The sequence below is a fragment of the Macaca thibetana genome, chromosome 2, assembly GCF_024542745.1.
Source record: "Macaca thibetana thibetana isolate TM-01 chromosome 2, ASM2454274v1, whole genome shotgun sequence".
Classification (NCBI taxonomy): Eukaryota; Metazoa; Chordata; class Mammalia; order Primates; family Cercopithecidae; genus Macaca; species Macaca thibetana.
Genome location: NC_065579.1, coordinates 145,017,169 through 145,032,340, shown reverse-complemented (window position 1 = coordinate 145,032,340; position 15,172 = coordinate 145,017,169). Strand labels below are relative to the sequence as shown.

General features: G+C 40.1%; 1 protein-coding gene across 11 annotated transcripts in view; it reads right to left on the bottom strand.

Moving 5' to 3' along the window:
• Positions 1-15,172, bottom strand: part of TMCC1 (transmembrane and coiled-coil domain family 1) — a 255,494-nt gene that overhangs the window by 63,690 nt on the left and 176,632 nt on the right. The window contains exon 1 of one of the 11 annotated variants that reach the window (XM_050781661.1): positions 8,791-10,215. The exons of 9 other annotated variants lie outside the window; for them this stretch is intronic. The gene's annotated coding sequence lies outside the window, so the exon portion shown is untranslated. Of the gene's footprint in view, positions 1-533; positions 5,164-8,790; positions 10,216-15,172 lie in introns of those variants that run through there. One more of the 11 variants, XM_050781662.1, reaches the window with a different exon arrangement.

Below are 15,172 nucleotides of genomic sequence, written 5' to 3'. Positions count from 1 at the left end.
CTTTTCAGCTGCTTGACATCTTCAACTGACTAAGCATGTCAATATTTTTAGCCAAGGAATTAACGAAGAGGTTGAACTGGACAGGGAGTATCCTGAAGCAAGCCATTAGAGACCTTGTTCCAGGCTGACATTTACTAAATTAGTAATCTTCACTCATTCATTCACTTATTCAGTTACAAATAATAAGTTATTACTTTCCCCCAAAGATATCACAAAAGTCTCTGTTAAATGACTGCTGAAATCCAGCATACCCTGTCTTCAGAGCATCTCTAATCTACTAGTAATCTTATCAAAAAAGGAAATGGGTTTAATCTTGGATAATTTAAATTTAGAAAATCTGTTTAATATCCTAGTAATTAGGGTTTCCTTTATAAAGTACTTATTTATGTACTCTTAACCACTGGTCTTTACTGGTAATAACTAAGTGCTAAGACAGCTGAAATTTGTCTATTTTTCAAATAATGTACTCAGAAAATACCTTTGCACATCTAATTTTAAGATTAAATAACTAAACTTAAGCATTACAGTTTTACCTTAAGATTCGTGGTGTTTTAAGAAACTTTAGATCGTCCGGGTGTAGTGGCTCACGCCTGCAACCCTAGCACTTTGGAAGGCTGAGGTGGGCAGACTGCTTGAGCCCAGGAGTTCAAGACCAGCCTGGGCAACATGGTGAGGCCCCATCTCTACAAAAAATTAAAATAAAAAAATTAGCTGGGCACGGCATGGGGGGCTTGTATGCCTACAGTTGCAGCTACTTGGGAGGCTGAGGTGGGAGGATCACCTGAACCTAGGAGGCCCAGGTTGTGATGAGCTGAGATTGTGTCACTGTACTCCAGCCTGGGTGACAGAGTGAGACCTGCCTCAAAAAAAAAAAAAAAAAAAAAAAAAAAAAAAAAAAAAAAAAAAGAAAGAGAGAGAGAGAAACTTTAGATCATCAGGCTAACACCATTTACTTTTCTTTGGTTAGTCATGATCCTGAGTTCCAAGTTTTTTGTTGATACATAATAAAAATTTATTTTACACCATAAATCTATACTAGTCAGGTAAAATAAAAATAAAAATAACTAGAGATGAAGAACATTCTGTTTAGATACCATCTGAAGTGTCAATGAGTATGTACTGACTTCTACTTGTATTTTTGGGCTTCAGGCTCTTTATCCTCAGAAGACTGATACTCTCAAGTGGGAGGACAAAGTAGCATAAGAACAATAATGCACACTGATAATGGCACAGAGTCAGAGTTGAGGACAATGTCTTTGTAGCAATAGGCTTTCATAGTGACCAAAATTCCCAGTGGATATTAAAAAATTGTGTAAAGTGGCAGGCGTGGTGGCTCACACCTGTAATCCCAGCACTTTAGGGGGCTGAGGCAGGTGGATCACAAGGTCAGGAAATGGAGACCATCCTGGCTAATATGGTGAAACTCTGTCTCTAATAAAAATGCAAAAACTTAGCTGGGCATGGTGGCACGCACCTGTAGTTCCAGCTACTCAGGAGGCTGAGGCAGGAGAATCACTTGAACCCAGGAGGTGGAGGTTGTGGTGGGCCGAGATCGCGCCACTGCTCTCCAGCCTGGGTGACAGAGCGAGACTCCAAGACTCCATCTCAAAACAAACAAACAAAAACTGTGTAAGTACTAAAAAGATCTGCTTCCAGGTTAAAGGTCTCTGCTTTTGAACTATCTTGTGAGGTTTGTAAGGCAGCAATTATTCCTTTTTATTTTTCCAAATTTTTAAGTTTTTTGAGATGGGGGAATGGGGACGGTCTCATTATGTTGGCCAGGCTAGTCTTGAACTCCTGGGTTCAAGTGATTCTGCCTCGGACTCCCAAGTACCTGGGACTACAGGCACAAGCAAGGGTGCCCAGCTATCATTCATTTTAAATACGAGGAATGTGAGGCTCATGAGAAGTTGGAATTATTTAAAGACTGAGGACTAGTGAGAAGTTAAGCTAAATCGGGAGATCAGATATTCTAAATCCAAGTTCACGGTTTTTATGACTATTCTAAGTCTTCTCCCATGGCCAATCCTAAGTGGTCAGTCAACAGTAACAACAAATTCTCAGCCTGTTTATGCTAAATACGAAAAACAACTCTACTTAAAAGTAACAGGCTTTACAGAGGCACCAATTATATATAGGTCAGCAACTACAGAAAGAAGATATTGAATCTAATGAGAAACTCTGTAAAAGACACTAAGCCCAGGATATTTGTGGCGCAAGTCTTTCCCCCACCAAAATTTCAAGAAATCTATATTCTCAGCCATGTTCCATTTTATTTTATTTTTTTTGAGATGGAGTCTTGCTCTGCTGCCCAGGCTGGAGTGCAGTGGCACAATCTCAGTTCACTGCAACCTCCGCCTCCCAGTTCAAGTGATTCTCCTGCCTCAGCCTCCAGAGTAGCTGGGATTACGGGTATCTGCCAGCACGCCCGGCTAATTTTTGTATTTTTAGTACAGACAAGGTTTTACCATGTTCGCCAGGCTGGTCTTGAACTCCTGACCTCCGGCGATCCGCCCACCTCAGCCTCCCAAAGTGCTAGGATTACAGGTGTGAGCTACTGCACCAAATCATGTTCAATTTTATATCTATGCTTAGTTTCATGAATGCAGACTGATGCACTCCAGAATCACTTGCTGCTTAAGAAGCATTCAGTCTATGCCCAAAATTTAATTCTCATGTTTGTAAGAAACTAATCAGTTTTGACAGATACAGTCTATGTGAACATCATTATTTAAAAGTATACATATACATCATATGGTAACACCAATTTCACTATAAATTTGTATTAATTTCAAATTACAACTTACTAATTAGTATAACCAGAGATTAATATCGTGTAATAAGATATGCTATTCCCACTTGACAGATTTTTTTCTGTAAAATGATATGCAAATTAATAATTTACATATGAAATAATACGTATTACACTGGACTTAAAAAGAGTCATTTAAAGAAATCTGAGGCCATGTGCAGTGGCTCACGCCTGTAATCCCAGCACTTTGGAAGGCTGAGGTGAGTGGATCACTACAGGTCAGGAGTTTGAGACCAGCCTGGCCAACATGTTGAAACCCTAACTCTACTAAAAAATAACAACAATAATAAATTAGGCCAGGCATGGTGGCTCATGCCTGTATTCCCAGCACTTTGGGAGGCTGAGGCAGGTGGATCACGAGGTCAGGAGTTCGAGACCAGACTGACCAACATGGTGAAACCCCGTCTCTACTAAAAAAAATACAAAAATCAGCTGGGCATGGTGGCACACATCTGTAATCCCAGCTACCCAGGAGGCTGAGGCAGGAGAATTGCTTGAATCCAGGTGGCAGAGGTTACAGTGAGCCGAGATGGTGCCACTGCACTCCAGCCTGGGCGACAGAGCAAGACTTTGTCTCAAAAAAAAAAAATTAGCCAGGTGTGGTGGCGGAAACCTGTAATCCCAGCTACTCAGGAGGCTGAGGCAGGAGAATCACTTGAATCTGGGAGGCGAAGGTTGCAGTGAGTCAAGATCACAACACTGCACTCCAGGCTGGGCAACACAGCGAGACACTTTCTCAAAATAAACAAATAAATAAAGGAATCCTAGATTGAATGCATTTGATAACAAACAATCACTCTACCCAAAGTTATAAGGCTTTTGTTTAAATTTGGATTTTCCAATACACGAGCTGTTCCAGTTTATGCAAAATCCCTCATTTACTGTCTGTAGAGTTGGTAATTTAGGAATTATAATCAGATAAGAAATTGCTTTTTAAATCAAATATAACTGACTACAAATGAGTAATGCATGAGAAGTTTAAGACACAAGTCTCTTTCTGAAAGAAAATATTATTTTATTATTATTATTTTTGAGACAGGGTCTTGCTTTGTTGCCCAGGCTGAAGTGCAGTGGCACAATCACCACTCATTGTAGCCTCGACCCTCTGGGCTCAAGCAATCCTCCCACTTCAGCCTCCCGAGGAGCTGGAACTACAGGCACATACTACCACACCCAGCTAATTTTTAAAAATTTTTTGTAGAGACAGGGTCTCACTCTGTGGCCCAGGCTGGTCTTGAACTTCTGGGCTCAAGTGATCTTTCCGCCTTGGCCTCCCACAATGCTGGGGTTACAGGTGTGAGCCACCATGCCTGGCCATTTTATTTTAAAAACCAATCTTTATATGTCTGTATAGGTATCATCTGAGTATTGTGAAATCTAAAAATCTTGAGAGGTTATCTCAAAACATTCTTGTTTTATAGATGAGAAATAAAACCTCTGGCAGGTTAACTGAACATATGTAATTGTGTAGGACTGAAACTAGAGCTTCTCGAGGCTCAACTCTCTCCAATATTAATCTTCATTTAAGGGACAACTGAAGGCTGGGCATGGTGGCTCATGCCTGTAATCCTAGTACTTTTGGCGGGGGAAGGGGGGCGCCAAGGCAGGAGGATTGCTTGAGCCCAGGAGTTTGAGAGCAGACCAGGCAACATAGTGAGACCCTGACTCTACAAAAAATAAAAAAATTAGCTAGGTGTAGCAGTGCACACCTGCCATCCCAGCTACTCAGGAGGCCAAGGCGGGAGGATGGCTTGAGCTCAGGAGAAGGAGGCTGTAGTGAGCAGTGATCATGCTACTGCACTTTAGCCTGGGCTTTTTTCGTCCACCCAACTCTAAACTGATAGGTAATCTGGCATATAATTAATTTAGTGGATAACAGTATTGAGTCAAATGATGCCAGCAATTTGCCACCTCTTGCACTAGAGAAAACATAAGATTAACAGGCAAAAACTGGAACTGTTTCATTAAATGACCTGTGACATTTGGTAAAATATGTATGATAAAACATATAAATGATAAATGTAAATGCAATGATATAAAATGGAAAGGCAGCATTCGTTTAGGAAATATGTGATAAAAGTTCTGTCTTCCTCTGCTGCTCTCTCAAATTTTGTGACCTGGTTCTATTCTTCAGAGATGAAAATGGAGGCACAATAGCACACGCCTGTAATCCCAGATACTTGGGAGACTGGAGGAGAATAGCTTGAGCCAGGAGTTCAAGGCTGTAGTGCACTATGATTGTGCCTGTAAATAGCCACTGACAACACAGTGAGACCCCCATCTCAAAAAAAAAAAAAAAAGAAAAAAAAAAAAGAAAAAAGAAAAAAAGAAAAGAAAATGGAGTTTTTAGAAATTAAAAGAATTATCTGGAGATAATAATTAAAAAATTATTTATTTTTTAATTATTAAAAAAAATTAAAAGAATTATCACAGATAAAACTGCAGTGATGCAGTTACAGTAAGCTTCTTCTAGACCACCTACTTCCCCCATTTCATTCTCACATACCAATCCTTAACAGTCCTTACTTCTTAAAGATTTGTTTTTAATTAACAGATCCCTACTGTTGCCCATTATGTTCCTAATACCTCTTGCGTGAGAATCATCTCAGAGTACTCGATCTTTCATTCTGAACACCTCATCTCTAGTGACAACTATTAACAGAATAAATGAAAAGCCTCTGTTTCTAGGGGAAAAAAAAAAAACTTATTATAAACCCAACTGATAATTGTAAAACATGACAATATGGGATACAGTTCTTCAATAAGGAAGAAAGCGGAATCACCTTTGGGAGGAGAGGGGGTGAGGGAACGTCAAAGGTATTTGTCGTTAAACTTCAACTGGGCACCAGAACAAATTCTTTCCATTTTAAAATTACAAACATATTTGTATATATCTTGGTGAACTTCTTTGGGTATAGTGATAGTGTAAATTCCTAGCAGTATATCAGAGGGTATATATTTTGCACTTTGATAGAGATTACACATTGCTTTCCTGAAAGACAGCAACAGTTTACACTACCGCCAACAGTGTAGGTGAATGACTGTGCCAGCTCCAGGTATCAAACTTTTGTATTTTGATTAATCTGATAATTAAAATGAGATCTTATTTTCACTTATCATTTGTATTTTTTTTGATTATGGGTAAACCTGACCACCTGGAAACTGGAACTTTTAACTGGACAATAAGGAATGCCAATATAAAGGTAGGCTCATTTGGTATATAATATGACAACCATACATACATATGTAACAACCATACATATTCCCTTTTCTGTTAGAACTTTTGGAGCCCAGAAAAGATCTTTTCCCTGAAGTTGCAATCAGGGTGTAATGAAAAACATACCTAGATTTTTCAAACAGTTAACGTGCATGAGGCACCAATGAGGATAAAAAAGTCAACTTTAATTAGGCTTCTACACTCCTTGGAAATGAATCCCTATAAACTTTTCTTCACAAGTTTCCACTGAACATAAAATACATTCTTCCACCCATGTATCAATCTAAACAGTCTGTATTCTCCACATATCGTTAGACTTCAAACAACCAGTTCACATTTCATTAAGAGGAAATGAGAATTAAACGACACACTGTAATCCTATTTCCTGGGTTTACCAGAGCTCAAAATTTTCCATTTTACTTATGTGAAAAATAATACTGGATGGCTCAGCAAACTGATTTTAAATCAGAGATAGGGTCCTAAGTATATGTGCCCAGTAGAGGACTCCCTGTATTCTAGGTATTGAAGATGCGCACATGCAGTTGACACATCCACATCCACCCTCCCACTCTTCCTTTTTTTCCTCACTGTTACACAGGAGCTAGGACTACAAACATGAAGATGACAATTACAGTAATAGAAAATATCTCTGAAGTTCTTTGTCTTTTCTGAAGACAAATGTTTTCCTTTCTATATCCAACCCTGTCCCCATCCTACCTTAGAATGCACTCTCTGGCCAGGCGTGGTGGCTCATGCCTGTAATGCCAGCACTTTGGGAGGCCGAGGCGGGGGGATCATGAGGTCAGGTGTTCAAGACCAGCCTGGCCAACATGGCAAAACCCCATCTCTACTAAAAACACACACAAAAATTGGCTGGGTGTGGTGGTGTGTGCCTTTAGTCCCAGCTACTCGGGAGGCTGAGGCAGGAGAATCGCTTGAACCTGGGAGGCAGAGGTTGCAGTGAGCCAAGATTGCAACATTGTACTCTAGCCTGGGCAACAGAAAACAAACAAACAAACAAACAAAGAAACAAACAAAAAAACTTATCTGCTCTGTGCTTGAAGTGAAACGTACATAAATTAAGTCCAAATAAGTCTACCTTTATATTGACATTCCTTATTTTCTCATTAAAAGTAACTTCCTTTTAGTTCTCTGTACTTCTAAATTGTCTAATTTTTATGGTATATATATATATTTTTACTTGACATTGTGAGTGTTTAAGTCTGACATTGTGTCTTATACATTCTTGAACTCCTTATAGCACCCACCATATTACTTTATACTGAGTGGCCAGTCACTGTTTCATTCTTATATTAAATGAGTTTATATTTATAAAGTGTTTCTGTAACTGAGTACCTCCATCTTTCTAAGAGACAGAATGAGTTATTTTAAAATTATTTTTTCTCTTTTCTCATTCCTCCTTTTCCCCTGTACCCCATTTCCTACTTAGCTCTTTAGAAATACAATTATAACCTGTTACCTCCTCTTCACCAGACATGTGCTTAGAAGCTCCAGAGTGGAACTCTCCCACCAGGAGATTGTCTCGAGAGACAACAGTCTATTTACAACAAAAAGTACACTGGCAATGAAACTCTCTCTGACCTAAAGAGTTTCAGCCACCTTTTTTTTTTTTTTTTTTTTTTTTTTTTTTGAGATAGAGTTTTGCTTTTTGTTGCCCAGGCTGGAGTGCAATGGCACAATCTCAGCTCACTGTAACCTCTGCCTCCCGAGTTCAAGCGATTCTCCTGGCTCAGCCTCCTGAGTAGCTGGGATTTGTAGGCATGCACCACTATGCCCGGCTAATTTTTTTTTTTTTTGGAGACGGAGTCTCGCTCTGTCACCCAGGCTAGAGTGCAGTGGCGCGATCTTGGCTCACTGCAAGCTCCACCTTCCAGGTTCACGCAATTCTGCCTCAGCCTCCCGAGCTGCTGGGACTACAGGTGCCTGCCACCATGCCTGACTTTTTTTTTTTTTTTGTATTTTTAGTAGAGACAGGGTTTCTCCATGTTGGGTCAGGCTGGTCTCAAACTCCCTACCTCAGGTAATCTGCCCGCCTCGGCCTCCCAAAGTGATGGGATTACAGGCATGAGCCACTGTGCCCGGCCTCAGCCACTTTTACAACTTAGTTCTGCCCATGAAGGTGCCAGTGATTGCCAGCTCAACTGCCCAGCAGATAAAGCACCCTCACCTGTTTGCGTTCTCCATTGCATGCCGTTCTTGCCAAGCTCCCTTTTAAAAGCACCTGCTTTCTGCTCCAAAGCTGAAGTGGTACCCTTAAGGCAGGAGGCCTGTATTTCTTCCCCTAAGCTAGCTTTAGAATAACAAGTCACTCTCTTTATACCAGACCTCACAAGTCACTCTCTTTATATCGGACTCTACAAGTGGTGAGTGCCTGAACCTGTGTTTCAGTTACATTTCGAATAGTGTTGGCACATAACAAATGCTATTTATTAAATAAGAAACTGATAGATTTTTTCTAATGAATTTTCCCCTTCAGCATGTAAATCTTATTTCTCCCATCTTAAATAAACTTCTTGACTCCACTCCCTTCACCAGTTGCTTCCCCACTTCTCTTCTTCCTACTGTAGTGTAACTCATAAAGATTATTCAAACTCACTGTCTACAAATTACTTTTTCCCATTCACAAACCCACTCAACTGGCTTTTATCTCATTGGTCTACTAAAAAGTTTTTGTTGAGGTGACCAATCATCTCCAAATTACTACATCCAAAGAGAAGTTCTTAGCCCTCTTCTTACTGACCTATCAGCAGCATTTGATGTACTTGATGTTTCCTTTCTCCTACGAAGAATTTCCATACTTGGTTTTCCAGTACACCAAAAAATCTCTGGATTTTCCTCTTCTCTCATAGGCCAATCTTCTTCCTTTTCTTCTTCTCCCTAATCATATTTTCTGCCTAGAACTTTCTCCTTAGTATCCTATGACTCTAAGAGTCTCTAGACTCATAAATGCCACTTATCTATTCAACATTCCCACTTAGATGGCTGATGGACACCTGAAACTGAACTCCAGCTCTTTCCCACAAAACCTGCTCTCCAGCAGCATTTACATCTCAGTTAATGACAAATCTTCCAGCTGTTTAGGATAAAATCCTCAGTTACCGATTTCTTTCATACCTTACATCCAACCCGCCAGAAAATTCTGTTAGCATTGCCTTCAAAATTCATCTAAAATTCAACTACATCTTATAATCTTCACTTGTACTTTAGTCTAAACCATGATTATATATTGCCTGAGTTACTAAAATGGTCTCCCAATTGGTCTATCTTGCCCCCATATCTGTTCTTAATACTATAACCAGAATGATCCTTTAAAAACCTAAGTCAAATCACATCAGTCCTCTGCTTAAAATTCCTCAATGAATTCCTGCGATACTGTGAAATACACAGTTGACCCCTGAACAACAAAGGTCTGAACTACATGGATCCACTTACATATTTTTTCCAAAATATTTTAAAATATTTTGGAGATTTGCAACAATTTGGGAAAAAATGGCAAACTGCATAACCTAGAAATACCAAAAAATTAAAAGATGTTAATGAATGCATAAAACATATACAGATACTGTTTATTTTATCATTTAATACCATAAAGTATATACAAATCTGAAGTTAAATCTATCAAAATTTATACAAACACTTACATGGTGCCATTTGCAGTCAAGAGAAATGTAAACAAAGATGAAGTATTAAATCATAACAGCATAAACCGCATAAAATTAACTGTAGTATTTACTGTGCTACTGTAAAATTTTCACAGCCACCTCCAGTTGCTAGCAGTGAGTGAAATATTGCAAGTATCCGCTTAAAACGCATGTGACACTCACTAATCACCTGAGTCATCAGGTCCTCTCTCCAGTAAACTGCATATCTCAGTAAAAAGTGATCTCTTGGGGGTTCTCTATTATTTTTCATTGTGTTTAGTACAATACTGTAAACCTTGAATAACACCATGAGATGCGTAAGAAGTGTGACTAGTGACACTGAAGTGCTCCCAAGAAGCAAAGAAAATGTCATGACATTACAAGAAAAAGTTGATTGCATGATACATACCATAGGTTGAGGTCTGCTGCTGCAGTTGCCTACCATTTCATACAGATGATTTGTCTTGTAAACATATGTAAATATAGTACTGTAAATGTATTTTCTTTATGACTTTAATAACATTTTAAAATTAAAATAACATTTTCCTTATGATTTTCTTAACATTTTAATTTCTCTAGCTTACTGTATTGTAAGAATAGAGTATATAATACATATAACATATAAAATATGTGTTAATAACAGTTTATGTTATTAGTAAGGCTCTGCTAAGCTTTGGGGGAGTCAAAAGTTATACGCGGATCTTTGACTGTGTGTGAGGGTCCAGCACCCCTAATACCCACTTTGATCAAGAGTCAACTGTATTTGGTCTTCCTTTCCTTTTCCTGGCATAGAACTACTAAATTCCTTGGAATCTCCAAAGTGATGTGTCTTTTTGTATGCTAATAAGATGGCTGATGGTTGGCAGCTTCAGGATGAGGTTGGTCATCAGAAAGACCAAGGCATAATTAGAGAATTGGCACTTCAGCCCCATCCCCCAACCTCTGGGAGGGTAAAGGAAGGAAAGTGAAGGTTAAACTGATCACCAATGGCAAGCAATTTAATCAATCACACTCACATATTGAAGTTTCCATAAAAACCCAAAGACAGAGTTAGGGCTTCTGGATAGCTGAACATGTGACGTTTCCTGGAGGGTGGGGGCTTAATGGAAGCACTGCATCCCTTCCCATATGCCTTGCCTATGCATCTTTTCATCTGCATCCTTTATAATAGGCCAGTATACATGTTTTCTTGAATTCTGTAAGCCACTCTAGCAAATTAACTGAATCCAAGGAGGAGGCTGTGGAAACCCCAATTTACAGCCAGTTGGTCAGAAGTACAAGCAAAATAACCTGGGGCTCTCAATGGGCACTGGAAGTGGGATGCAGCCTTGTGGGACTCAGTCCTCACCTAGTGTGATCTAATACTATCTCCACGTAGACAGAGTCAGAATTGAATTGAATTAAAGGATACTCCGCTGGTGTCTGCTGCAGAATTGCTTGCTGGTGGGAAGAAATCCCCATAGACCTGGCATCAGAAGTGTGTTGTTGAGAGGACAGTGGGAGAAACTGAGTATGTTTTATCCACTCAATTTCCTTTACACTCAAATGGCCTTCAAAGGCGTATCTGATTTGGCCTTCTTTATGGTAGATTAATAGCCACATTCATCCAATCTCGTATACCCTTCCCTTTATAATCTGGCTTTCCCACTCCTATCAAGAGGTGGCTTCTGGTCAGGCACAGTGTCTCATGCCTGTAATCTCAACATTTTGGGAGGCCAAGGCAGGAGGATCACTTGAGCCCAGGAGTTTGAGACCAAGCCTCAGCAACGTGGTGAGACCCCGTCTCTACAAAAAAAATAAAAAATAAAAAAAATAATAAATAAATTAGCAGAGCGTGGTGGCACATTTTTGTGGTCCCAGCTACTCAGGAGGCTGAGCCAGGAGGACGGCTTGAGCCCAGGAGATCCAGGCTGCAGTGACTTGTGTTTGTGCCACTGTACTCTAGCCTGGACAAGAGTATGACCCTGTCTTAAAAAAGAAAGAAAGAAAGAAAAAAGTGGTGGAATGTATTTCTCCATCCAGTGAAATTGGGTTTGGTCATGGTCTTGCTTTGGCCAAGTGAAATGTTAGCAAATGTGACACAAGCAGAGGCTTAAAAAGTATTTGTGCATTGGAGTTTGTCCTTTCTTGTTGCACTGAGATTTCCAGCACACTTTACATCTCGGTTATTGACAACCTCACCCTTATAATAGCTATTCGGTCTAAAATCCTTGTAGCTTGTCTACATGGATGAGTGTCAAAAAGAAAAAATAAAACCTTGAGAGGCCCAGCCAACAGCCAGTACCTACTACCAGACACATGAGGAAGGGAGGCCATCTTAGACCATCCAGGTCCACCCGAGCCCCCAACAACTATAACGACAAGCCTACGAACCAAATAGCGGAGCCCAGCTCAAATGGCTGACTCAAAATTGTGAGCAAATAAAGGTTATATTAAGCTACTATTTTTATTATTTTTTAAAAGATAGTCTCACTCTGTCACCCAGGCTGCAGTGCAGTAGCCTGATCATAGCTCACTGCAGTCTCTAACTCTTGGGCTCAAGCAATTCTCTCACCCCAACCTCCTGAGCAGCTGGGACTACAGGCACACACCATCGTGACTGGCTAATTTTTTTTTTTTTTTTTTTTTTTTTTTTTTAAAAGACAGGCTCTCACTATGTTGCTCACGCTGGTCTTGAACTCCTGACCTCAAGTGATCTTCTTGCCTCAGCCTCCTGAGTACCTGGGATTACAGGTGCAAGCCACTGTGCCTGGCTAAGCCACTAAGTTTTAAGGTGGTTTGTTACACAGCAACAGATAACTGATACACTGTATTAAATCTTTCACATTCCCAATTCCTGCCACTCTTCCCTGTCTTAATTCTTGCTCTAGTCATACCAACTAACCTCTTTTTAATTCCTTGTAAACACTGTGAAAACTCCTGCAGTTATTCTGGCTGTACCCCCTGCCTGGAATGCTCATTCCTCAGCTGAATGGCTAACCTGCTCTCCTCTTTCAAGCCTTCCTTCAAATGTCTTGTTTTAAATGAAGCTTATGCTTACTGTTCTATTAAAAATGGCAGTCTACCCTCAATGTCCAGTACTTCCAATCCCTCTTACCCCGCTTTATTGTATTTATTTATTTAGAGAAAGGATCTGGCTCTGTCACCCAGGCTGGAGCACAGTGGTAATTTGGCTCACTACAACCTCCACCGCCCTACCCCACCCCGGGATTCAAGTGATCCTCCCACTTCAGCCTTCTAAGTAGCTGGGACCACAGAGTCAGCTACATTTTTTCTTCTGAAATCCTGCCTTCAAAACGTTCATTCTGTAATTTGGAATGAACTCTTCACAAAGTATGTGCAGGCCGGATGTGGTGGCTCACGCCTGTAATCCCAGCACTTTGGGAGGCGGACGCGGGCGGATCATGAGGCCAGGAGATTGGGACCATACTGGCTAACACTGTGAAACCTTGTCTCTACTAAAAATACACACACACATACACACACACACACACACACACACACACACACACACACACACAGAGCCAGGCACGGTGGCGGGTGCCTGTAGTCCCAGCTACTCAGGAGGCTGAGGCAGAAGAATGGTGTGAACCCAGGAGATGGAGCTTGCAGTGAGCCGAGATTGCGCCACTGCACTCCAGCCTGGGCGACAGAGCGAGACTTTGTCTCAAAAAAAAAAAAACACCCCACAAAGCGTGTGCAATCTCAGGCAAGGAGGTCATGTACGAACCCCTATCTATAGCAATTTCATATATCTAAACGGTTACATTAAAAATTTTAGATACTAGGGGCAAGTACCTCATTTGTGAACACTTAAATCATTGTTTCAATGAGAATATTTTAGTTTACCAATCAATAAATAGTTCGGGTAAGAGAGAGACACAGGTAGGGAAGCAGGCAAATAGTTAAATCCAGGGGTCCCCAAATGCTGGGTCGCAGATCAGTACAGGTCAGTGGCCTGTTAGGAATCAGGCCACACAGAAGGAGGTGAGCAGCAAGCGAGTATTACCACCTGAGCTCCACCTCCTGTCAGATCAGTGGTGGCATCAGATTCTCATACGAGCACAAACCCTATTATGAACTGTGCTTGCGAGGGATCTAGGTTGCATGTTCCTTATGAGAATCTAACTAATGCCTGATGACCTGAGGTGAACAGTTTCATCCCCAAACCATCCCACTCCAACCTTACCCACAGACACCCCGACCCCATCTGTGGAAAAACTCTTCCACAAAACCGGTTCCTGGTGCCAAAAAGGTTGGGGACTGCTGGTTTAATCTACACTCACTCACTCAGGTACTAACTATATTGTTTTTATCACACTCTCTCTACTCTTAAAAGTTAATGCAATCACCAAATAAAATCAATTAAAAATATTTAAATTATGTTTTATGCCCTCCCCCACCTCACTATCAATAACGGAAAAAAAAGGAGTTAACTTCTCTTTTACTGTTAGTCTCCACCCACTATTCCTTTAGGGCTCTTCTATGAATGCTTTCCTTCTGATCACCCCATTCACCCTGGGATAGCATTCTTAATAAAATAGATAAGTAAACTGAACTTTTATAACCTCAGAACAAACACAGATGTGTCAGGGGTTTTGAATCCAAGATATATAACAAACAACAGAAAAAGGTACAGACCGGAGGCACAAATCTGTTTAAAAAGTTGGCATTTAAATTATCAACCATAAGGCATAAGAGGGTAATTCAATATTAAACTTCAGAGTGAAAAATCTGTTTGGATCTTAAATCCAACTGCTCAATAGCAAACCATATGAACATACATTAACTTCAGAATCAGGCAAAACTATAAAGAATCTGCTTTGCTTTGCTATTTATCTCTTAGTATGTATCATTTATAAGATAAACTAAAAAATGGTAAAATCAAACTATAGGCTAAGTTTGTACTAAAGACTATGGATGAAATGTGAAAATGGTGGTTATGTTGAATAAAGCTGGATCATCTTCCAATCCAGTTTTATCTCAGGGATTTGTTCTGCTGAACTGGAGACACAAGTTTCACACTGAGATATGTGTATATTGCTTAACAATTCAGAAATTTTCCAAGTCTTTCGGAAAAATACTTTGAAAATAAGTAGCTGAGCACTAAGAAATCTTTTTCTTTTTTTTTTGGTCACACAGATCCATCAAGATTTTTTTTTTTAATGTAAGAAGTATTCCAGGTGGCTCTAAATCAAATTCCCATTTGTTATGCATGCCTGGCATTTTCAAATTTAACCCATGTTTTTCCCAAGCAGTCCAAGGCAAATGAAACTCATTCATTGAAGGAAACACTGATTTTCCAGTAACTATATCGCTTGAGAAAGTGAGGATGACATTTACTCTGCACTGAAGCAGCCCATTACACACAAGAGACGGGACACTCCAGGATGATCTGAGCATGCCCATACAGCTACAGAGCACCCTCTGCATTCTGTCCAAATAGCTTTGGGTAAAATGAACAACTAGGAAACATATCAT